Source organism: Ambystoma mexicanum, unplaced genomic scaffold, assembly GCF_040938575.1.
Source record: "Ambystoma mexicanum isolate Mex_15411 unplaced genomic scaffold, UKY_AmexF1_1 Mex_scaf133, whole genome shotgun sequence".
Lineage (NCBI taxonomy): Eukaryota > Metazoa > Chordata > Amphibia > Caudata > Ambystomatidae > Ambystoma > Ambystoma mexicanum.
In genome coordinates, this window is record NW_027182362.1 from 28578 (window position 1) to 50984 (window position 22407).

Genomic DNA, 22407 nt, shown 5'->3' on the forward strand with positions numbered 1-22407 from the left:
ATTTCTGTGTTCTGAGGGATTACCAGTTGTAAGAAATGCACTTGCCGGTACAGTGATTCCCTGGCTTTCTCTGGCCCGAGAAAGCTTTTCCTCTGAACTGGGAACAGAAGTTGGACTGCTTCTGCTGAACTTCCTGAAAGCATAGCTGGCGGGAGGAGGGACTTTTTGAGTGCTGGGAAAATTTGAGCTGGAAATTTGCATAGGCTGGACAGAGATTGCTTGGAGCAGCCAAAATATAATAACGGCCATGGCGCTCAAGTAAAGCAGAAAGCTTTTAGTATACACCTTTTGCACTCTTGTCAACGAAGCTGGGCTCTGTGAATGCTCACCCTACGCAAGAAAAGAGAACAGACTTTGCTGGTGACCTAAATATATCTCGCCTGATCGAGCACGATCGAGCTCTGAGTGAGCAGCTGTGCAATGGTCATCTTTACCAAAGGGGAGATGCTGCTTTTGCCAGTGTCACGCCCATGCTCTCAGGGCTGGAGGGAGGAGGGCTGCTTTTTGTTTTTACAGGCAAAAGGAAAGGCCCAGCCCTCAGAGCTTCTGCCAATGCATATCCCAGCAGGTGCAAAATAAAGTCTCTCCCCCACCTTGCCAGCTGCAGATTGATCAGAAGACTGCTAGTCTAGTGTGTTGGGCCACTCTCTCTCTTCTGTGTATCGTCCCCTCTTATTACATAAACAGCATAAGAGGAAGGAAGGAAGGAAGGAAGGAAGGAAGGAAGGAAGGAAGGAAGGAAGGAAGGAAGGAAGGAAGGAAGGAAGGAAGGAAGGAAGGAAGGAAGGAAGGAAGGAAGGAAGGAAGGAAGGAAGGAAGGAAGGAAGGAAGGAAGGAAGGAAGGAAGGAAGGAAGGAAGGAAGGAAGGAAGGAAGGAAGGAACAGTGTATCGCAAGCACCTTTCACCCTGATGTCAATGGTCCACCAACCTTCGGGATGAGGAGTAGACCTGTGAAGACGCTCAGCCTTTGCATCATTTAGGGACGAGGACGGGCTTTAGGAGCAAATGTTAGGAAGAGATACTCTTGTGCTACAATCCTCAAGAGGTACAACTGCCAAGTCAAATCCCTACATATTGTCTAGACTACTCTGCAAGTGTAGGCTCGTTGGTCTAGGGGTATGATTCTCGCTTCGGGTGCGAGAGGTCCCGGGTTCAAATCCCGGACGAGCCCATTGATTGGTGCCTGGCCCGATACTTTTTTACACATGTGTTTTTCAATTCTATAGACTCTGGACTGATGGATGGACAATGGTCGATGAACATTGGGCTTCCTAAGCCTCTTTGCGGACCGCCTCATTGCGCCATGCATTAAGGAGTCCCAAGTAGCTCTCAGTCACCTTTCTGGATTTGTTTGTTAATTCATGGCTGTCCCATACCAATGCCTAAAGAGGCCCTTACATCTTCAGACTGCACGGCCTCTCAGCTGGCACACTTGTCTGAGTGTTCATGCTTGTAACGCCGTGTGTGTGATGAGCTGCATTTGTAAAGCTTTGGGCGTGAGGCATTTGATAAGTGTTCAAACAGAGACAATTGCACTGTTACTTGACCCTATTCTCTCAACCGCCAGAGGGCATAGCATGCAGCAGTTTCTGTAGTGTAGTGGTTATCACGTTCGCCTTACACGCGAAAGGTCCCTGGTTCGAGACCGGGCAGAAACAGCAGAGGGTGGCATTTTACACTTTTCATGTTCCACCATCTCGAAGCTCAAGCCATGAACTTATTTGCAGTTGCAACGGAAGAAGCAGTTCCTCTGACACGCTTTGAAATAAATTCTGAGTAGACGAGCGCACTCACATTTGCTCCGAATATGTGATGAATAAAATTGCATGCCTGCATATGTGCGTGCTTATGTATAGTTGGATGGAAAGCTGAGGGAGCAGTTGTGCAATGCTATTTCTTACAGAAGGGTGGCGCTGCTTTTCCCTGAGCAATGTTCATGCACCCAGGCAGATGTGATATTGGATTTTTCTTTTTTTCAAGGGCAAAAGAAAATTCCTAGCCCTCAGAGCTTCTGCCAATGCAGATCCGGTGCAAAATGAAGGCTCTCACTCGCTCACTTTGTCCACTTTCAATTGATCAGCAGACCGCGTTGGTGTTGTGCTAGATTTCTTCTTCTGTGCATCAACAGCTCTTTTATACGTACCCTTCACGGGCGAATGGAAGGGAGGGTGTGCCACCAGCTTCATTGATCCTGATGTCAATGTGCCAACACCTTCAGGACGAGAAGAAGAGCTATGAAGACAGTCAGAGCGTGCCGACTGGGGCATTCATTTGGCTCATACACCGACAAGGCTTTCAGCGGCAGGAACAAACTTCAGGAATAGGCATTCTTGGCCTCGAAGCCTAAGGGGGGTGGAAACGCTGAGTACAATTCCGTCAGATGATCACAGGACCGTGGCTCGTTGGTCTAGGGGTATGATTCTCGCTTTGGGTGCGAGAGGTCCGGAGGAGCCCGATCAAGGTGGGTAACTTGAGCTCCTTTTTTTTTTTTCCAATGTTATTTTCATTGGACAGACTCTCTGGCTTTCTCGGTAAGCAGTAGTCGATGAACAATTCACTTCCTGAACCTCTTTGCCTGCCATGTCCTTGCGACAAGCACTTTGTGTTCTCTGTTAGCTCTCAGTAACATTCCTTGATTTGCTTGTGAGTTTTGGCCGTCCGATCTCAAAGTGGAAATATGTCCTTCCCTCTGTACGCTGCATAGACCCTCAACAGGCATACTTGTATATGTGCGCATGCTTGATAGGACGTATGTTTTAGGCTGGATTGTGTGAGCTTCAGGCGCAAGGCATTTGATTAGTCTTTAAGCAGGTCCACTTGCAAAGCCCTTTGCACCTGTTCTCCCAGTCCCTACAAAGGGATGCAAGCAGTTGTTTCTGTAGTGTAGTGGTTAGCACGTTCGAGACCGGGCAGAAACACTCTCTGCTGGCATTTTACACAAAATCGTTTTTTTCCCCTTTTGTCACACACAAATGTAAAGTATGAACTTATTTGCGTTCCCATGGAAATAGCATATGCTCTCAAGAGCTTGAGAAATACACTGGGAAGGCAAGCATCCTCACATGTATTGTGTATATGGGGCCAATAATAAAATGCACGCGCCTTCATTTTGTGTATGTAATGTTGCAGAGCACAGAGAGGATTTCTTTTCCCTACTGCTGGGTATTTGGGTCTCTGGGATCACAGTTGGGTCCGCTCCGTCCTCTGAAATGGTGCATATTAGTTACATAGGTTAGTGTACCAAAGAAATATCACATTTTCATATACAGCTTCTTCATTTCTGTGTTCTGAGGGATTACCAGTTGTAAGAAATGCACTTGCCGGTACAGTGATTCCCTGGCTTTCTCTGGCCCGAGAAAGCTTTTCCTCTGAACTGGGAACAGAAGTTGGACTGCTTCTGCTGAACTTCCTGAAAGCATAGCTGGCGGGAGGAGGGACTTTTTGAGTGCTGGGAAAATTTGAGCTGGAAATTTGCATAGGCTGGACAGAGATTGCTTGGAGCAGCCAAAATATAATAACGGCCATGGCGCTCAAGTAAAGCAGAAAGCTTTTAGTATACACCTTTTGCACTCTTGTCAACGAAGCTGGGCTCTGTGAATGCTCACCCTACGCAAGAAAAGAGAACAGACTTTGCTGGTGACCTAAATATATCTCGCCTGATCGAGCACGATCGAGCTCTGAGTGAGCAGCTGTGCAATGGTCATCTTTACCAAAGGGGAGATGCTGCTTTTGCCAGTGTCACGCCCATGCTCTCAGGGCTGGAGGGAGGAGGGCTGCTTTTTGTTTTTACAGGCAAAAGGAAAGGCCCAGCCCTCAGAGCTTCTGCCAATGCATATCCCAGCAGGTGCAAAATAAAGTCTCTCCCCCACCTTGCCAGCTGCAGATTGATCAGAAGACTGCTAGTCTAGTGTGTTGGGCCACTCTCTCTCTTCTGTGTATCGTCCCCTCTTATTACATAAACAGCATAAGAGGAAGGAAGGAAGGAAGGAAGGAAGGAAGGAAGGAAGGAAGGAAGGAAGGAAGGAAGGAAGGAAGGAAGGAAGGAAGGAAGGAAGGAAGGAAGGAAGGAAGGAAGGAAGGAAGGAAGGAAGGAAGGAAGGAAGGAAGGAAGGAAGGAAGGAAGGAACAGTGTATCGCAAGCACCTTTCACCCTGATGTCAATGGTCCACCAACCTTCGGGATGAGGAGTAGACCTGTGAAGACGCTCAGCCTTTGCATCATTTAGGGACGAGGACGGGCTTTAGGAGCAAATGTTAGGAAGAGATACTCTTGTGCTACAATCCTCAAGAGGTACAACTGCCAAGTCAAATCCCTACATATTGTCTAGACTACTCTGCAAGTGTAGGCTCGTTGGTCTAGGGGTATGATTCTCGCTTCGGGTGCGAGAGGTCCCGGGTTCAAATCCCGGACGAGCCCATTGATTGGTGCCTGGCCCGATACTTTTTTACACATGTGTTTTTCAATTCTATAGACTCTGGACTGATGGATGGACAATGGTCGATGAACATTGGGCTTCCTAAGCCTCTTTGCGGACCGCCTCATTGCGCCATGCATTAAGGAGTCCCAAGTAGCTCTCAGTCACCTTTCTGGATTTGTTTGTTAATTCATGGCTGTCCCATACCAATGCCTAAAGAGGCCCTTACATCTTCAGACTGCACGGCCTCTCAGCTGGCACACTTGTCTGAGTGTTCATGCTTGTAACGCCGTGTGTGTGATGAGCTGCATTTGTAAAGCTTTGGGCGTGAGGCATTTGATAAGTGTTCAAACAGAGACAATTGCACTGTTACTTGACCCTATTCTCTCAACCGCCAGAGGGCATAGCATGCAGCAGTTTCTGTAGTGTAGTGGTTATCACGTTCGCCTTACACGCGAAAGGTCCCTGGTTCGAGACCGGGCAGAAACAGCAGAGGGTGGCATTTTACACTTTTCATGTTCCACCATCTCGAAGCTCAAGCCATGAACTTATTTGCAGTTGCAACGGAAGAAGCAGTTCCTCTGACACGCTTTGAAATAAATTCTGAGTAGACGAGCGCACTCACATTTGCTCCGAATATGTGATGAATTAAAATTGCATGCCTGCATATGTGCGTGCTTATGTATAGTTGGATGGAAAGCTGAGGGAGCAGTTGTGCAATGCTATTTCTTACAGAAGGGTGGCGCTGCTTTTCCCTGAGCAATGTTCATGCACCCAGGCAGATGTGATATTGGATTTTTCTTTTTTTCAAGGGCAAAAGAAAATTCCTAGCCCTCAGAGCTTCTGCCAATGCAGATCCGGTGCAAAATGAAGGCTCTCACTCGCTCACTTTGTCCACTTTCAATTGATCAGCAGACCGCGTTGGTGTTGTGCTAGATTTCTTCTTCTGTGCATCAACAGCTCTTTTATACGTACCCTTCACGGGCGAATGGAAGGGAGGGTGTGCCACCAGCTTCATTGATCCTGATGTCAATGTGCCAACACCTTCAGGACGAGAAGAAGAGCTATGAAGACAGTCAGAGCGTGCCGACTGGGGCATTCATTTGGCTCATACACCGACAAGGCTTTCAGCGGCAGGAACAAACTTCAGGAATAGGCATTCTTGGCCTCGAAGCCTAAGGGGGGTGGAAACGCTGAGTACAATTCCGTCAGATGATCACAGGACCGTGGCTCGTTGGTCTAGGGGTATGATTCTCGCTTTGGGTGCGAGAGGTCCGGAGGAGCCCGATCAAGGTGGGTAACTTGAGCTCCTTTTTTTTTTTTCCAATGTTATTTTCATTGGACAGACTCTCTGGCTTTCTCGGTAAGCAGTAGTCGATGAACAATTCACTTCCTGAACCTCTTTGCCTGCCATGTCCTTGCGACAAGCACTTTGTGTTCTCTGTTAGCTCTCAGTAACATTCCTTGATTTGCTTGTGAGTTTTGGCCGTCCGATCTCAAAGTGGAAATATGTCCTTCCCTCTGTACGCTGCATAGACCCTCAACAGGCATACTTGTATATGTGCGCATGCTTGATAGGACGTATGTTTTAGGCTGGATTGTGTGAGCTTCAGGCGCAAGGCATTTGATTAGTCTTTAAGCAGGTCCACTTGCAAAGCCCTTTGCACCTGTTCTCCCAGTCCCTACAAAGGGATGCAAGCAGTTGTTTCTGTAGTGTAGTGGTTAGCACGTTCGAGACCGGGCAGAAACACTCTCTGCTGGCATTTTACACAAAATCGTTTTTTTCCCCTTTTGTCACACACAAATGTAAAGTATGAACTTATTTGCGTTCCCATGGAAATAGCATATGCTCTCAAGAGCTTGAGAAATACACTGGGAAGGCAAGCATCCTCACATGTATTGTGTATATGGGGCCAATAATAAAATGCACGCGCCTTCATTTTGTGTATGTAATGTTGCAGAGCACAGAGAGGATTTCTTTTCCCTACTGCTGGGTATTTGGGTCTCTGGGATCACAGTTGGGTCCGCTCCGTCCTCTGAAATGGTGCATATTAGTTACATAGGTTAGTGTACCAAAGAAATATCACATTTTCATATACAGCTTCTTCATTTCTGTGTTCTGAGGGATTACCAGTTGTAAGAAATGCACTTGCCGGTACAGTGATTCCCTGGCTTTCTCTGGCCCGAGAAAGCTTTTCCTCTGAACTGGGAACAGAAGTTGGACTGCTTCTGCTGAACTTCCTGAAAGCATAGCTGGCGGGAGGAGGGACTTTTTGAGTGCTGGGAAAATTTGAGCTGGAAATTTGCATAGGCTGGACAGAGATTGCTTGGAGCAGCCAAAATATAATAACGGCCATGGCGCTCAAGTAAAGCAGAAAGCTTTTAGTATACACCTTTTGCACTCTTGTCAACGAAGCTGGGCTCTGTGAATGCTCACCCTACGCAAGAAAAGAGAACAGACTTTGCTGGTGACCTAAATATATCTCGCCTGATCGAGCACGATCGAGCTCTGAGTGAGCAGCTGTGCAATGGTCATCTTTACCAAAGGGGAGATGCTGCTTTTGCCAGTGTCACGCCCATGCTCTCAGGGCTGGAGGGAGGAGGGCTGCTTTTTGTTTTTACAGGCAAAAGGAAAGGCCCAGCCCTCAGAGCTTCTGCCACTGCATATCCCAGCAGGTGCAAAATAAAGTCTCTCCCCCACCTTGCCAGCTGCAGATTGATCAGAAGACTGCTAGTCTAGTGTGTTGGGCCACTCTCTCTCTTCTGTGTATCGTCCCCTCTTATTACATAAACAGCATAAGAGGAAGGAAGGAAGGAAGGAAGGAAGGAAGGAAGGAAGGAAGGAAGGAAGGAAGGAAGGAAGGAAGGAAGGAAGGAAGGAAGGAAGGAAGGAAGGAAGGAAGGAAGGAAGGAAGGAAGGAAGGAAGGAAGGAAGGAAGGAAGGAAGGAAGGAAGGAAGGAAGGAAGGAAGGAAGGAAGGAAGGAAGGAAGGAAGGAAGGAAGGAACAGTGTATCGCAAGCACCTTTCACCCTGATGTCAATGGTCCACCAACCTTCGGGATGAGGAGTAGACCTGTGAAGACGCTCAGCCTTTGCATCATTTAGGGACGAGGACGGGCTTTAGGAGCAAACGTTAGGAAGAGATACTCTTGTGCTACAATCCTCAAGAGGTACAACTGCCAAGTCAAATCCCTACATATTGTCTAGACTACTCTGCAAGTGTAGGCTCGTTGGTCTAGGGGTATGATTCTCGCTTCGGGTGCGAGAGGTCCCGGGTTCAAATCCCGGACGAGCCCATTGATTGGTGCCTGGCCCGATACTTTTTTACACATGTGTTTTTCAATTCTATAGACTCTGGACTGATGGATGGACAATGGTCGATGAACATTGGGCTTCCTAAGCCTCTTTGCGGACCGCCTCATTGCGCCATGCATTAAGGAGTCCCAAGTAGCTCTCAGTCACCTTTCTGGATTTGTTTGTTAATTCATGGCTGTCCCATACCAATGCCTAAAGAGGCCCTTACATCTTCAGACTGCACGGCCTCTCAGCTGGCACACTTGTCTGAGTGTTCATGCTTGTAACGCCGTGTGTGTGATGAGCTGCATTTGTAAAGCTTTGGGCGTGAGGCATTTGATAAGTGTTCAAACAGAGACAATTGCACTGTTACTTGACCCTATTCTCTCAACCGCCAGAGGGCATAGCATGCAGCAGTTTCTGTAGTGTAGTGGTTATCACGTTCGCCTTACACGCGAAAGGTCCCTGGTTCGAGACCGGGCAGAAACAGCAGAGGGTGGCATTTTACACTTTTCATGTTCCACCATCTCGAAGCTCAAGCCATGAACTTATTTGCAGTTGCAACGGAAGAAGCAGTTCCTCTGACACGCTTTGAAATAAATTCTGAGTAGACGAGCGCACTCACATTTGCTCCGAATATGTGATGAATTAAAATTGCATGCCTGCATATGTGCGTGCTTATGTATAGTTGGATGGAAAGCTGAGGGAGCAGTTGTGCAATGCTATTTCTTACAGAAGGGTGGCGCTGCTTTTCCCTGAGCAATGTTCATGAACCCAGGCAGATGTGATATTGGATTTTTCTTTTTTTCAAGGGCAAAAGAAAATTCCTAGCCCTCAGAGCTTCTGCCAATGCAGATCCGGTGCAAAATGAAGGCTCTCACTCGCTCACTTTGTCCACTTTCAATTGATCAGCAGACCGCGTTGGTGTTGTGCTAGATTTCTTCTTCTGTGCATCAACAGCTCTTTTATACGTACCCTTCACGGGCGAATGGAAGGGAGGGTGTGCCACCAGCTTCATTGATCCTGATGTCAATGTGCCAACACCTTCAGGACGAGAAGAAGAGCTATGAAGACAGTCAGAGCGTGCCGACTGGGGCATTCATTTGGCTCATACACCGACAAGGCTTTCAGCGGCAGGAACAAACTTCAGGAATAGGCATTCTTGGCCTCGAAGCCTAAGGGGGGTGGAAACGCTGAGTACAATTCCGTCAGATGATCACAGGACCGTGGCTCGTTGGTCTAGGGGTATGATTCTCGCTTTGGGTGCGAGAGGTCCGGAGGAGCCCGATCAAGGTGGGTAACTTGAGCTCCTTTTTTTTTTTTCCAATGTTATTTTCATTGGACAGACTCTCTGGCTTTCTCGGTAAGCAGTAGTCGATGAACAATTCACTTCCTGAACCTCTTTGCCTGCCATGTCCTTGCGACAAGCACTTTGTGTTCTCTGTTAGCTCTCAGTAACATTCCTTGATTTGCTTGTGAGTTTTGGCCGTCCGATCTCAAAGTGGAAATATGTCCTTCCCTCTGTACGCTGCATAGACCCTCAACAGGCATACTTGTATATGTGCGCATGCTTGATAGGACGTATGTTTTAGGCTGGATTGTGTGAGCTTCAGGCGCAAGGCATTTGATTAGTCTTTAAGCAGGTCCACTTGCAAAGCCCTTTGCACCTGTTCTCCCAGTCCCTACAAAGGGATGCAAGCAGTTGTTTCTGTAGTGTAGTGGTTAGCACGTTCGAGACCGGGCAGAAACACTCTCTGCTGGCATTTTACACAAAATCGTTTTTTTCCCCTTTTGTCACACACAAATGTAAAGTATGAACTTATTTGCGTTCCCATGGAAATAGCATATGCTCTCAAGAGCTTGAGAAATACACTGGGAAGGCAAGCATCCTCACATGTATTGTGTATATGGGGCCAATAATAAAATGCACGCGCCTTCATTTTGTGTATGTAATGTTGCAGAGCACAGAGAGGATTTCTTTTCCCTACTGCTGGGTATTTGGGTCTCTGGGATCACAGTTGGGTCCGCTCCGTCCTCTGAAATGGTGCATATTAGTTACATAGGTTAGTGTACCAAAGAAATATCACATTTTCATATACAGCTTCTTCATTTCTGTGTTCTGAGGGATTACCAGTTGTAAGAAATGCACTTGCCGGTACAGTGATTCCCTGGCTTTCTCTGGCCCGAGAAAGCTTTTCCTCTGAACTGGGAACAGAAGTTGGACTGCTTCTGCTGAACTTCCTGAAAGCATAGCTGGCGGGAGGAGGGACTTTTTGAGTGCTGGGAAAATTTGAGCTGGAAATTTGCATAGGCTGGACAGAGATTGCTTGGAGCAGCCAAAATATAATAACGGCCATGGCGCTCAAGTAAAGCAGAAAGCTTTTAGTATACACCTTTTGCACTCTTGTCAACGAAGCTGGGCTCTGTGAATGCTCACCCTACGCAAGAAAAGAGAACAGACTTTGCTGGTGACCTAAATATATCTCGCCTGATCGAGCACGATCGAGCTCTGAGTGAGCAGCTGTGCAATGGTCATCTTTACCAAAGGGGAGATGCTGCTTTTGCCAGTGTCACGCCCATGCTCTCAGGGCTGGAGGGAGGAGGGCTGCTTTTTGTTTTTACAGGCAAAAGGAAAGGCCCAGCCCTCAGAGCTTCTGCCAATGCATATCCCAGCAGGTGCAAAATAAAGTCTCTCCCCCACCTTGCCAGCTGCAGATTGATCAGAAGACTGCTAGTCTAGTGTGTTGGGCCACTCTCTCTCTTCTGTGTATCGTCCCCTCTTATTACATAAACAGCATAAGAGGAAGGAAGGAAGGAAGGAAGGAAGGAAGGAAGGAAGGAAGGAAGGAAGGAAGGAAGGAAGGAAGGAAGGAAGGAAGGAAGGAAGGAAGGAAGGAAGGAAGGAAGGAAGGAAGGAAGGAAGGAAGGAAGGAAGGAAGGAAGGAAGGAAGGAAGGAAGGAAGGAAGGAAGGAAGGAAGGAAGGAAGGAAGGAAGGAAGGAAGGAAGGAAGGAAGGAAGGAAGGAACAGTGTATCGCAAGCACCTTTCACCCTGATGTCAATGGTCCACCAACCTTCGGGATGAGGAGTAGACCTGTGAAGACGCTCAGCCTTTGCATCATTTAGGGACGAGGACGGGCTTTAGGAGCAAACGTTAGGAAGAGATACTCTTGTGCTACAATCCTCAAGAGGTACAACTGCCAAGTCAAATCCCTACATATTGTCTAGACTACTCTGCAAGTGTAGGCTCGTTGGTCTAGGGGTATGATTCTCGCTTCGGGTGCGAGAGGTCCCGGGTTCAAATCCCGGACGAGCCCATTGATTGGTGCCTGGCCCGATACTTTTTTACACATGTGTTTTTCAATTCTATAGACTCTGGACTGATGGATGGACAATGGTCGATGAACATTGGGCTTCCTAAGCCTCTTTGCGGACCGCCTCATTGCGCCATGCATTAAGGAGTCCCAAGTAGCTCTCAGTCACCTTTCTGGATTTGTTTGTTAATTCATGGCTGTCCCATACCAATGCCTAAAGAGGCCCTTACATCTTCAGACTGCACGGCCTCTCAGCTGGCACACTTGTCTGAGTGTTCATGCTTGTAACGCCGTGTGTGTGATGAGCTGCATTTGTAAAGCTTTGGGCGTGAGGCATTTGATAAGTGTTCAAACAGAGACAATTGCACTGTTACTTGACCCTATTCTCTCAACCGCCAGAGGGCATAGCATGCAGCAGTTTCTGTAGTGTAGTGGTTATCACGTTCGCCTTACACGCGAAAGGTCCCTGGTTCGAGACCGGGCAGAAACAGCAGAGGGTGGCATTTTACACTTTTCATGTTCCACCATCTCGAAGCTCAAGCCATGAACTTATTTGCAGTTGCAACGGAAGAAGCAGTTCCTCTGACACGCTTTGAAATAAATTCTGAGTAGACGAGCGCACTCACATTTGCTCCGAATATGTGATGAATTAAAATTGCATGCCTGCATATGTGCGTGCTTATGTATAGTTGGATGGAAAGCTGAGGGAGCAGTTGTGCAATGCTATTTCTTACAGAAGGGTGGCGCTGCTTTTCCCTGAGCAATGTTCATGCACCCAGGCAGATGTGATATTGGATTTTTCTTTTTTTCAAGGGCAAAAGAAAATTCCTAGCCCTCAGAGCTTCTGCCAATGCAGATCCGGTGCAAAATGAAGGCTCTCACTCGCTCACTTTGTCCACTTTCAATTGATCAGCAGACCGCGTTGGTGTTGTGCTAGATTTCTTCTTCTGTGCATCAACAGCTCTTTTATACGTACCCTTCACGGGCGAATGGAAGGGAGGGTGTGCCACCAGCTTCATTGATCCTGATGTCAATGTGCCAACACCTTCAGGACGAGAAGAAGAGCTATGAAGACAGTCAGAGCGTGCCGACTGGGGCATTCATTTGGCTCATACACCGACAAGGCTTTCAGCGGCAGGAACAAACTTCAGGAATAGGCATTCTTGGCCTCGAAGCCTAAGGGGGGTGGAAACGCTGAGTACAATTCCATCAGATGATCACAGGACCGTGGCTCGTTGGTCTAGGGGTATGATTCTCGCTTTGGGTGCGAGAGGTCCGGAGGAGCCCGATCAAGGTGGGTAACTTGAGCTCCTTTTTTTTTTTTCCAATGTTATTTTCATTGGACAGACTCTCTGGCTTTCTCGGTAAGCAGTAGTCGATGAACAATTCACTTCCTGAACCTCTTTGCCTGCCATGTCCTTGCGACAAGCACTTTGTGTTCTCTGTTAGCTCTCAGTAACATTCCTTGATTTGCTTGTGAGTTTTGGCCGTCCGATCTCAAAGTGGAAATATGTCCTTCCCTCTGTACGCTGCATAGACCCTCAACAGGCATACTTGTATATGTGCGCATGCTTGATAGGACGTATGTTTTAGGCTGGATTGTGTGAGCTTCAGGCGCAAGGCATTTGATTAGTCTTTAAGCAGGTCCACTTGCAAAGCCCTTTGCACCTGTTCTCCCAGTCCCTACAAAGGGATGCAAGCAGTTGTTTCTGTAGTGTAGTGGTTAGCACGTTCGAGACCGGGCAGAAACACTCTCTGCTGGCATTTTACACAAAATCGTTTTTTTCCCCTTTTGTCACACACAAATGTAAAGTATGAACTTATTTGCGTTCCCATGGAAATAGCATATGCTCTCAAGAGCTTGAGAAATACACTGGGAAGGCAAGCATCCTCACATGTATTGTGTATATGGGGCCAATAATAAAATGCACGCGCCTTCATTTTGTGTATGTAATGTTGCAGAGCACAGAGAGGATTTCTTTTCCCTACTGCTGGGTATTTGGGTCTCTGGGATCACAGTTGGGTCCGCTCCGTCCTCTGAAATGGTGCATATTAGTTACATAGGTTAGTGTACCAAAGAAATATCACATTTTCATATACAGCTTCTTCATTTCTGTGTTCTGAGGGATTACCAGTTGTAAGAAATGCACTTGCCGGTACAGTGATTCCCTGGCTTTCTCTGGCCCGAGAAAGCTTTTCCTCTGAACTGGGAACAGAAGTTGGACTGCTTCTGCTGAACTTCCTGAAAGCATAGCTGGCGGGAGGAGGGACTTTTTGAGTGCTGGGAAAATTTGAGCTGGAAATTTGCATAGGCTGGACAGAGATTGCTTGGAGCAGCCAAAATATAATAACGGCCATGGCGCTCAAGTAAAGCAGAAAGCTTTTAGTATACACCTTTTGCACTCTTGTCAACGAAGCTGGGCTCTGTGAATGCTCACCCTACGCAAGAAAAGAGAACAGACTTTGCTGGTGACCTAAATATATCTCGCCTGATCGAGCACGATCGAGCTCTGAGTGAGCAGCTGTGCAATGGTCATCTTTACCAAAGGGGAGATGCTGCTTTTGCCAGTGTCACGCCCATGCTCTCAGGGCTGGAGGGAGGAGGGCTGCTTTTTGTTTTTACAGGCAAAAGGAAAGGCCCAGCCCTCAGAGCTTCTGCCAATGCATATCCCAGCAGGTGCAAAATAAAGTCTCTCCCCCACCTTGCCAGCTGCAGATTGATCAGAAGACTGCTAGTCTAGTGTGTTGGGCCACTCTCTCTCTTCTGTGTATCGTCCCCTCTTATTACATAAACAGCATAAGAGGAAGGAAGGAAGGAAGGAAGGAAGGAAGGAAGGAAGGAAGGAAGGAAGGAAGGAAGGAAGGAAGGAAGGAAGGAAGGAAGGAAGGAAGGAAGGAAGGAAGGAAGGAAGGAAGGAAGGAAGGAAGGAAGGAAGGAAGGAAGGAAGGAAGGAAGGAAGGAAGGAAGGAAGGAAGGAACAGTGTATCACAAGCACCTTTCACCCTGATGTCAATGGTCCACCAACCTTCGGGATGAGGAGTAGACCTGTGAAGACGCTCAGCCTTTGCATCATTTAGGGACGAGGACGGGCTTTAGGAGCAAACGTTAGGAAGAGATACTCTTGTGCTACAATCCTCAAGAGGTACAACTGCCAAGTCAAATCCCTACATATTGTCTAGACTACTCTGCAAGTGTAGGCTCGTTGGTCTAGGGGTATGATTCTCGCTTCGGGTGCGAGAGGTCCTGGGTTCAAATCCCGGACGAGCCCATTGATTGGTGCCTGGCCCGATACTTTTTTACACATGTGTTTTTCAATTCTATAGACTCTGGACTGATGGATGGACAATGGTCGATGAACATTGGGCTTCCTAAGCCTCTTTGCGGACCGCCTCATTGCGCCATGCATTAAGGAGTCCCAAGTAGCTCTCAGTCACCTTTCTGGATTTGTTTGTTAATTCATGGCTGTCCCATACCAATGCCTAAAGAGGCCCTTACATCTTCAGACTGCACGGCCTCTCAGCTGGCACACTTGTCTGAGTGTTCATGCTTGTAACGCCGTGTGTGTGATGAGCTGCATTTGTAAAGCTTTGGGCGTGAGGCATTTGATAAGTGTTCAAACAGAGACAATTGCACTGTTACTTGACCCTATTCTCTCAACCGCCAGAGGGCATAGCATGCAGCAGTTTCTGTAGTGTAGTGGTTATCACGTTCGCCTTACACGCGAAAGGTCCCTGGTTCGAGACCGGGCAGAAACAGCAGAGGGTGGCATTTTACACTTTTCATGTTCCACCATCTCGAAGCTCAAGCCATGAACTTATTTGCAGTTGCAACGGAAGAAGCAGTTCCTCTGACACGCTTTGAAATAAATTCTGAGTAGACGAGCGCACTCACATTTGCTCCGAATATGTGATGAATTAAAATTGCATGCCTGCATATGTGCGTGCTTATGTATAGTTGGATGGAAAGCTGAGGGAGCAGTTGTGCAATGCTATTTCTTACAGAAGGGTGGCGCTGCTTTTCCCTGAGCAATGTTCATGCACCCAGGCAGATGTGATATTGGATTTTTCTTTTTTTCAAGGGCAAAAGAAAATTCCTAGCCCTCAGAGCTTCTGCCAATGCAGATCCGGTGCAAAATGAAGGCTCTCACTCGCTCACTTTGTCCACTTTCAATTGATCAGCAGACCGCGTTGGTGTTGTGCTAGATTTCTTCTTCTGTGCATCAACAGCTCTTTTATACGTACCCTTCACGGGCGAATGGAAGGGAGGGTGTGCCACCAGCTTCATTGATCCTGATGTCAATGTGCCAACACCTTCAGGACGAGAAGAAGAGCTATGAAGACAGTCAGAGCGTGCCGACTGGGGCATTCATTTGGCTCATACACCGACAAGGCTTTCAGCGGCAGGAACAAACTTCAGGAATAGGCATTCTTGGCCTCGAAGCCTAAGGGGGGTGGAAACGCTGAGTACAATTCCATCAGATGATCACAGGACCGTGGCTCGTTGGTCTAGGGGTATGATTCTCGCTTTGGGTGCGAGAGGTCCGGAGGAGCCCGATCAAGGTGGGTAACTTGAGCTCCTTTTTTTTTTTTCCAATGTTATTTTCATTGGACAGACTCTCTGGCTTTCTCGGTAAGCAGTAGTCGATGAACAATTCACTTCCTGAACCTCTTTGCCTGCCATGTCCTTGCGACAAGCACTTTGTGTTCTCTGTTAGCTCTCAGTAACATTCCTTGATTTGCTTGTGAGTTTTGGCCGTCCGATCTCAAAGTGGAAATATGTCCTTCCCTCTGTACGCTGCATAGACCCTCAACAGGCATACTTGTATATGTGCGCATGCTTGATAGGACGTATGTTTTAGGCTGGATTGTGTGAGCTTCAGGCGCAAGGCATTTGATTAGTCTTTAAGCAGGTCCACTTGCAAAGCCCTTTGCACCTGTTCTCCCAGTCCCTACAAAGGGATGCAAGCAGTTGTTTCTGTAGTGTAGTGGTTAGCACGTTCGAGACCGGGCAGAAACACTCTCTGCTGGCATTTTACACAAAATCGTTTTTTTCCCCTTTTGTCACACACAAATGTAAAGTATGAACTTATTTGCGTTCCCATGGAAATAGCATATGCTCTCAAGAGCTTGAGAAATACACTGGGAAGGCAAGCATCCTCACATGTATTGTGTATATGGGGCCAATAATAAAATGCACGCGCCTTCATTTTGTGTATGTAATGTTGCAGAGCACAGAGAGGATTTCTTTTCCCTACTGCTGGGTATTTGGGTCTCTGGGATCACAGTTGGGTCCGCTCCGTCCTCTGAAATGGTGCATATTAGTTACATAGGTTAGTGTACCAAAGAAATATCACATTTTCATATACAGCTTCTTCATTTCTGTGTTCTGAGGGATTACCAGTTGTAAGAAATGCACTTGCCGGTACAGTGATTCCCTGGCTTTCTCTGGCCCGAGAAAGCTTTTCCTCTGAACTGGGAACAGAAGTTGGACTGCTTCTGCTGAACTTCCTGAAAGCATAGCTGGCGGGAGGAGGGACTTTTTGAGTGCTGGGAAAATTTGAGCTGGAAATTTGCATAGGCTGGACAGAGATTGCTTGGAGCAGCCAAAATATAATAACGGCCATGGCGCTCAAGTAAAGCAGAAAGCTTTTAGTATACACCTTTTGCACTCTTGTCAACGAAGCTGGGCTCTGTGAATGCTCACCCTACGCAAGAAAAGAGAACAGACTTTGCTGGTGACCTAAATATATCTCGCCTGATCGAGCACGATCGAGCTCTGAGTGAGCAGCTGTGCAATGGTCATCTTTACCAAAGGGGAGATGCTGCTTTTGCCAGTGTCACGCCCATGCTCTCAGGGCTGGAGGGAGGAGGGCTGCTTTTTGTTTTTACAGGCAAAAGGAAAGGCCCAGCCCTCAGAGCTTCTGCCAATGCATATCCCAGCAGGTGCAAAATAAAGTCTCTCCCCCACCTTGCCAGCTGCAGATTGATCAGAAGACTGCTAGTCTAGTGTGTTGGGCCACTCTCTCTCTTCTGTGTATCGTCCCCTCTTATTACATAAACAGCATAAGAGGAAGGAAGGAAGGAAGGAAGGAAGGAAGGAAGGAAGGAAGGAAGGAAGGAAGGAAGGAAGGAAGGAAGGAAGGAAGGAAGGAAGGAAGGAAGGAAGGAAGGAAGGAAGGAAGGAAGGAAGGAAGGAAGGAAGGAAGGAAGGAAGGAAGGAAGGAAGGAAGGAAGGAAGGAAGGAAGGAAGGAAGGAACAGTGTATCGCAAGCACCTTTCACCCTGATGTCAATGGTCCACCAACCTTCGGGATGAGGAGTAGACCTGTGAAGACGCTCAGCCTTTGCATCATTTAGGGACGAGGACGGGCTTTAGGAGCAAATGTTAGGAAGAGATACTCTTGTGCTACAATCCTCAAGAGGTACAACTGCCAAGTCAAATCCCTACATATTGTCTAGACTACTCTGCAAGTGTAGGCTCGTTGGTCTAGGGGTATGATTCTCGCTTCGGGTGCGAGAGGTCCCGGGTTCAAATCCCGGACGAGCCCATTGATTGGTGCCTGGCCCGATACTTTTTTACACATGTGTTTTTCAATTCTATAGACTCTGGACTGATGGATGGACAATGGTCGATGAACATTGGGCTTCCTAAGCCTCTTTGCGGACCGCCTCATTGCGCCATGCATTAAGGAGTCCCAAGTAGCTCTCAGTCACCTTTCTGGATTTGTTTGTTAATTCATGGCTGTCCCATACCAATGCCTAAAGAGGCCCTTACATCTTCAGACTGCACGGCCTCTCAGCTGGCACACTTGTCTGAGTGTTCATGCTTGTAACGCCGTGTGTGTGATGAGCTGCATTTGTAAAGCTTTGGGCGTGAGGCATTTGATAAGTGTTCAAACAGAGACAATTGCACTGTTACTTGACCCTATTCTCTCAACCGCCAGAGGGCATAGCATGCAGCAGTTTCTGTAGTGTAGTGGTTATCACGTTCGCCTTACACGCGAAAGGTCCCTGGTTCGAGACCGGGCAGAAACAGCAGAGGGTGGCATTTTACACTTTTCATGTTCCACCATCTCGAAGCTCAAGCCATGAACTTATTTGCAGTTGCAACGGAAGAAGCAGTTCCTCTGACACGCTTTGAAATAAATTCTGAGTAGACGAGCGCACTCACATTTGCTCCGAATATGTGATGAATTAAAATTGCATGCCTGCATATGTGCGTGCTTATGTATAGTTGGATGGAAAGCTGAGGGAGCAGTTGTGCAATGCTATTTCTTACAGAAGGGTGGCGCTGCTTTTCCCTGAGCAATGTTCATGCACCCAGGCAGATGTGATATTGGATTTTTCTTTTTTTCAAGGGCAAAAGAAAATTCCTAGCCCTCAGAGCTTCTGCCAATGCAGATCCGGTGCAAAATGAAGGCTCTCACTCGCTCACTTTGTCCACTTTCAATTGATCAGCAGACCGCGTTGGTGTTGTGCTAGATTTCTTCTTCTGTGCATCAACAGCTCTTTTATACGTACCCTTCACGGGCGAATGGAAGGGAGGGTGTGCCACCAGCTTCATTGATCCTGATGTCAATGTGCCAACACCTTCAGGACGAGAAGAAGAGCTATGAAGACAGTCAGAGCGTGCCGACTGGGGCATTCATTTGGCTCATACACCGACAAGGCTTTCAGCGGCAGGAACAAACTTCAGGAATAGGCATTCTTGGCCTCGAAGCCTAAGGGGGGTGGAAACGCTGAGTACAATTCCGTCAGATGATCACAGGACCGTGGCTCGTTGGTCTAGGGGTATGATTCTCGCTTTGGGTGCGAGAGGTCCGGAGGAGCCCGATCAAGGTGGGTAACTTGAGCTCCTTTTTTTTTTTTCCAATGTTATTTTCATTGGACAGACTCTCTGGCTTTCTCGGTAAGCAGTAGTCGATGAACAATTCACTTCCTGAACCTCTTTGCCTGCCATGTCCTTGCGACAAGCACTTTGTGTTCTCTGTTAGCTCTCAGTAACATTCCTTGATTTGCTTGTGAGTTTTGGCCGTCCGATCTCAAAGTGGAAATATGTCCTTCCCTCTGTACGCTGCATAGACCCTCAACAGGCATACTTGTATATGTGCGCATGCTTGATAGGACGTATGTTTTAGGCTGGATTGTGTGAGCTTCAGGCGCAAGGCATTTGATTAGTCTTTAAGCAGGTCCACTTGCAAAGCCCTTTGCACCTGTTCTCCCAGTCCCTACAAAGGGATGCAAGCAGTTGTTTCTGTAGTGTAGTGGTTAGCACGTTCGAGACCGGGCAGAAACACTCTCTGCTGGCATTTTACACAAAATCGTTTTTTTCCCCTTTTGTCACACACAAATGTAAAGTATGAACTTATTTGCGTTCCCATGGAAATAGCATATGCTCTCAAGAGCTTGAGAAATACACTGGGAAGGCAAGCATCCTCACATGTATTGTGTATATGGGGCCAATAATAAAATGCACGCGCCTTCATTTTGTGTATGTAATGTTGCAGAGCACAGAGAGGATTTCTTTTCCCTACTGCTGGGTATTTGGGTCTCTGGGATCACAGTTGGGTCCGCTCCGTCCTCTGAAATGGTGCATATTAGTTACATAGGTTAGTGTACCAAAGAAATATCACATTTTCATATACAGCTTCTTCATTTCTGTGTTCTGAGGGATTACCAGTTGTAAGAAATGCACTTGCCGGTACAGTGATTCCCTGGCTTTCTCTGGCCCGAGAAAGCTTTTCCTCTGAACTGGGAACAGAAGTTGGACTGCTTCTGCTGAACTTCCTGAAAGCATAGCTGGCGGGAGGAGGGACTTTTTGAGTGCTGGGAAAATTTGAGCTGGAAATTTGCATAGGCTGGACAGAGATTGCTTGGAGCAGCCAAAATATAATAACGGCCATGGCGCTCAAGTAAAGCAGAAAGCTTTTAGTATACACCTTTTGCACTCTTGTCAACGAAGCTGGGCTCTGTGAATGCTCACCCTACGCAAGAAAAGAGAACAGACTTTGCTGGTGACCTAAATATATCTCGCCTGATCGAGCACGATCGAGCTCTGAGTGAGCAGCTGTGCAATGGTCATCTTTACCAAAGGGGAGATGCTGCTTTTGCCAGTGTCACGCCCATGCTCTCAGGGCTGGAGGGAGGAGGGCTGCTTTTTGTTTTTACAGGCAAAAGGAAAGGCCCAGCCCTCAGAGCTTCTGCCACTGCATATCCCAGCAGGTGCAAAATAAAGTCTCTCCCCCACCTTGCCAGCTGCAGATTGATCAGAAGACTGCTAGTCTAGTGTGTTGGGCCACTCTCTCTCTTCTGTGTATCGTCCCCTCTTATTACATAAACAGCATAAGAGGAAGGAAGGAAGGAAGGAAGGAAGGAAGGAAGGAAGGAAGGAAGGAAGGAAGGAAGGAAGGAAGGAAGGAAGGAAGGAGGAAGGAAGGAAGGAAGGAAGGAAGGAAGGAAGGAAGGAAGGAAGGAAGGAAGGAAGGAAGGAAGGAAGGAAGGAAGGAAGGAAGGAAGGAAGGAAGGAACAGTGTATCGCAAGCACCTTTCACCCTGATGTCAATGGTCCACCAACCTTCGGGATGAGGAGTAGACCTGTGAAGACGCTCAGCCTTTGCATCATTTAGGGACGAGGACGGGCTTTAGGAGCAAACGTTAGGAAGAGATACTCTTGTGCTACAATCCTCAAGAGGTACAACTGCCAAGTCAAATCCCTACATATTGTCTAGACTACTCTGCAAGTGTAGGCTCGTTGGTCTAGGGGTATGATTCTCGCTTCGGGTGCGAGAGGTCCCGGGTTCAAATCCCGGACGAGCCCATTGATTGGTGCCTGGCCCGATACTTTTTTACACATGTGTTTTTCAATTCTATAGACTCTGGACTGATGGATGGACAATGGTCGATGAACATTGGGCTTCCTAAGCCTCTTTGCGGACCGCCTCATTGCGCCATGCATTAAGGAGTCCCAAGTAGCTCTCAGTCACCTTTCTGGATTTGTTTGTTAATTCATGGCTGTCCCATACCAATGCCTAAAGAGGCCCTTACATCTTCAGACTGCACGGCCTCTCAGCTGGCACACTTGTCTGAGTGTTCATGCTTGTAACGCCGTGTGTGTGATGAGCTGCATTTGTAAAGCTTTGGGCGTGAGGCATTTGATAAGTGTTCAAACAGAGACAATTGCACTGTTACTTGACCCTATTCTCTCAACCGCCAGAGGGCATAGCATGCAGCAGTTTCTGTAGTGTAGTGGTTATCACGTTCGCCTTACACGCGAAAGGTCCCTGGTTCGAGACCGGGCAGAAACAGCAGAGGGTGGCATTTTACACTTTTCATGTTCCACCATCTCGAAGCTCAAGCCATGAACTTATTTGCAGTTGCAACGGAAGAAGCAGTTCCTCTGACACGCTTTGAAATAAATTCTGAGTAGACGAGCGCACTCACATTTGCTCCGAATATGTGATGAATTAAAATTGCATGCCTGCATATGTGCGTGCTTATGTATAGTTGGATGGAAAGCTGAGGGAGCAGTTGTGCAATGCTATTTCTTACAGAAGGGTGGCGCTGCTTTTCCCTGAGCAATGTTCATGAACCCAGGCAGATGTGATATTGGATTTTTCTTTTTTTCAAGGGCAAAAGAAAATTCCTAGCCCTCAGAGCTTCTGCCAATGCAGATCCGGTGCAAAATGAAGGCTCTCACTCGCTCACTTTGTCCACTTTCAATTGATCAGCAGACCGCGTTGGTGTTGTGCTAGATTTCTTCTTCTGTGCATCAACAGCTCTTTTATACGTACCCTTCACGGGCGAATGGAAGGGAGGGTGTGCCACCAGCTTCATTGATCCTGATGTCAATGTGCCAACACCTTCAGGACGAGAAGAAGAGCTATGAAGACAGTCAGAGCGTGCCGACTGGGGCATTCATTTGGCTCATACACCGACAAGGCTTTCAGCGGCAGGAACAAACTTCAGGAATAGGCATTCTTGGCCTCGAAGCCTAAGGGGGGTGGAAACGCTGAGTACAATTCCGTCAGATGATCACAGGACCGTGGCTCGTTGGTCTAGGGGTATGATTCTCGCTTTGGGTGCGAGAGGTCCGGAGGAGCCCGATCAAGGTGGGTAACTTGAGCTCCTTTTTTTTTTTTCCAATGTTATTTTCATTGGACAGACTCTCTGGCTTTCTCGGTAAGCAGTAGTCGATGAACAATTCACTTCCTGAACCTCTTTGCCTGCCATGTCCTTGCGACAAGCACTTTGTGTTCTCTGTTAGCTCTCAGTAACATTCCTTGATTTGCTTGTGAGTTTTGGCCGTCCGATCTCAAAGTGGAAATATGTCCTTCCCTCTGTACGCTGCATAGACCCTCAACAGGCATACTTGTATATGTGCGCATGC

General features: G+C 47.5%; 14 non-coding genes across 14 annotated transcripts; all 14 read left to right on the top strand.

Moving 5' to 3' along the window:
• The first annotated feature begins 1100 nt into the window (after nucleotides 1–1100).
• Nucleotides 1101–1172, top strand: TRNAP-CGG (transfer RNA proline (anticodon CGG)). Its single transcript has one exon. It is a non-coding gene; the product is annotated as a tRNA-Pro (tRNA).
• Nucleotides 1173–1586: 414 nt separating this feature from the next.
• Nucleotides 1587–1659, top strand: TRNAV-UAC (transfer RNA valine (anticodon UAC)). The gene has a single exon. It is a non-coding gene; the product is annotated as a tRNA-Val (tRNA).
• Nucleotides 1660–4345: 2686 nt separating this feature from the next.
• On the top strand, nucleotides 4346–4417 carry TRNAP-CGG (transfer RNA proline (anticodon CGG)). The gene has a single exon. It is a non-coding gene; the product is annotated as a tRNA-Pro (tRNA).
• A 414-nt stretch (nucleotides 4418–4831) lies between these two features.
• TRNAV-UAC (transfer RNA valine (anticodon UAC)) lies at nucleotides 4832–4904 on the top strand. The gene has a single exon. It is a non-coding gene; the product is annotated as a tRNA-Val (tRNA).
• Nucleotides 4905–7639: 2735 nt separating this feature from the next.
• On the top strand, nucleotides 7640–7711 carry TRNAP-CGG (transfer RNA proline (anticodon CGG)). Its single transcript has one exon. It is a non-coding gene; the product is annotated as a tRNA-Pro (tRNA).
• Nucleotides 7712–8125: 414 nt separating this feature from the next.
• TRNAV-UAC (transfer RNA valine (anticodon UAC)) lies at nucleotides 8126–8198 on the top strand. Its single transcript has one exon. It is a non-coding gene; the product is annotated as a tRNA-Val (tRNA).
• Nucleotides 8199–10953: 2755 nt separating this feature from the next.
• On the top strand, nucleotides 10954–11025 carry TRNAP-CGG (transfer RNA proline (anticodon CGG)). The gene has a single exon. It is a non-coding gene; the product is annotated as a tRNA-Pro (tRNA).
• Nucleotides 11026–11439: 414 nt separating this feature from the next.
• TRNAV-UAC (transfer RNA valine (anticodon UAC)) lies at nucleotides 11440–11512 on the top strand. The gene has a single exon. It is a non-coding gene; the product is annotated as a tRNA-Val (tRNA).
• A 2707-nt stretch (nucleotides 11513–14219) lies between these two features.
• Nucleotides 14220–14291, top strand: TRNAP-CGG (transfer RNA proline (anticodon CGG)). The gene has a single exon. It is a non-coding gene; the product is annotated as a tRNA-Pro (tRNA).
• A 414-nt stretch (nucleotides 14292–14705) lies between these two features.
• TRNAV-UAC (transfer RNA valine (anticodon UAC)) lies at nucleotides 14706–14778 on the top strand. The gene has a single exon. It is a non-coding gene; the product is annotated as a tRNA-Val (tRNA).
• A 2719-nt stretch (nucleotides 14779–17497) lies between these two features.
• Nucleotides 17498–17569, top strand: TRNAP-CGG (transfer RNA proline (anticodon CGG)). Its single transcript has one exon. It is a non-coding gene; the product is annotated as a tRNA-Pro (tRNA).
• A 414-nt stretch (nucleotides 17570–17983) lies between these two features.
• On the top strand, nucleotides 17984–18056 carry TRNAV-UAC (transfer RNA valine (anticodon UAC)). The gene has a single exon. It is a non-coding gene; the product is annotated as a tRNA-Val (tRNA).
• A 2710-nt stretch (nucleotides 18057–20766) lies between these two features.
• Nucleotides 20767–20838, top strand: TRNAP-CGG (transfer RNA proline (anticodon CGG)). The gene has a single exon. It is a non-coding gene; the product is annotated as a tRNA-Pro (tRNA).
• Nucleotides 20839–21252: 414 nt separating this feature from the next.
• TRNAV-UAC (transfer RNA valine (anticodon UAC)) lies at nucleotides 21253–21325 on the top strand. Its single transcript has one exon. It is a non-coding gene; the product is annotated as a tRNA-Val (tRNA).
• Nucleotides 21326–22407: the final 1082 nt, after the last annotated feature.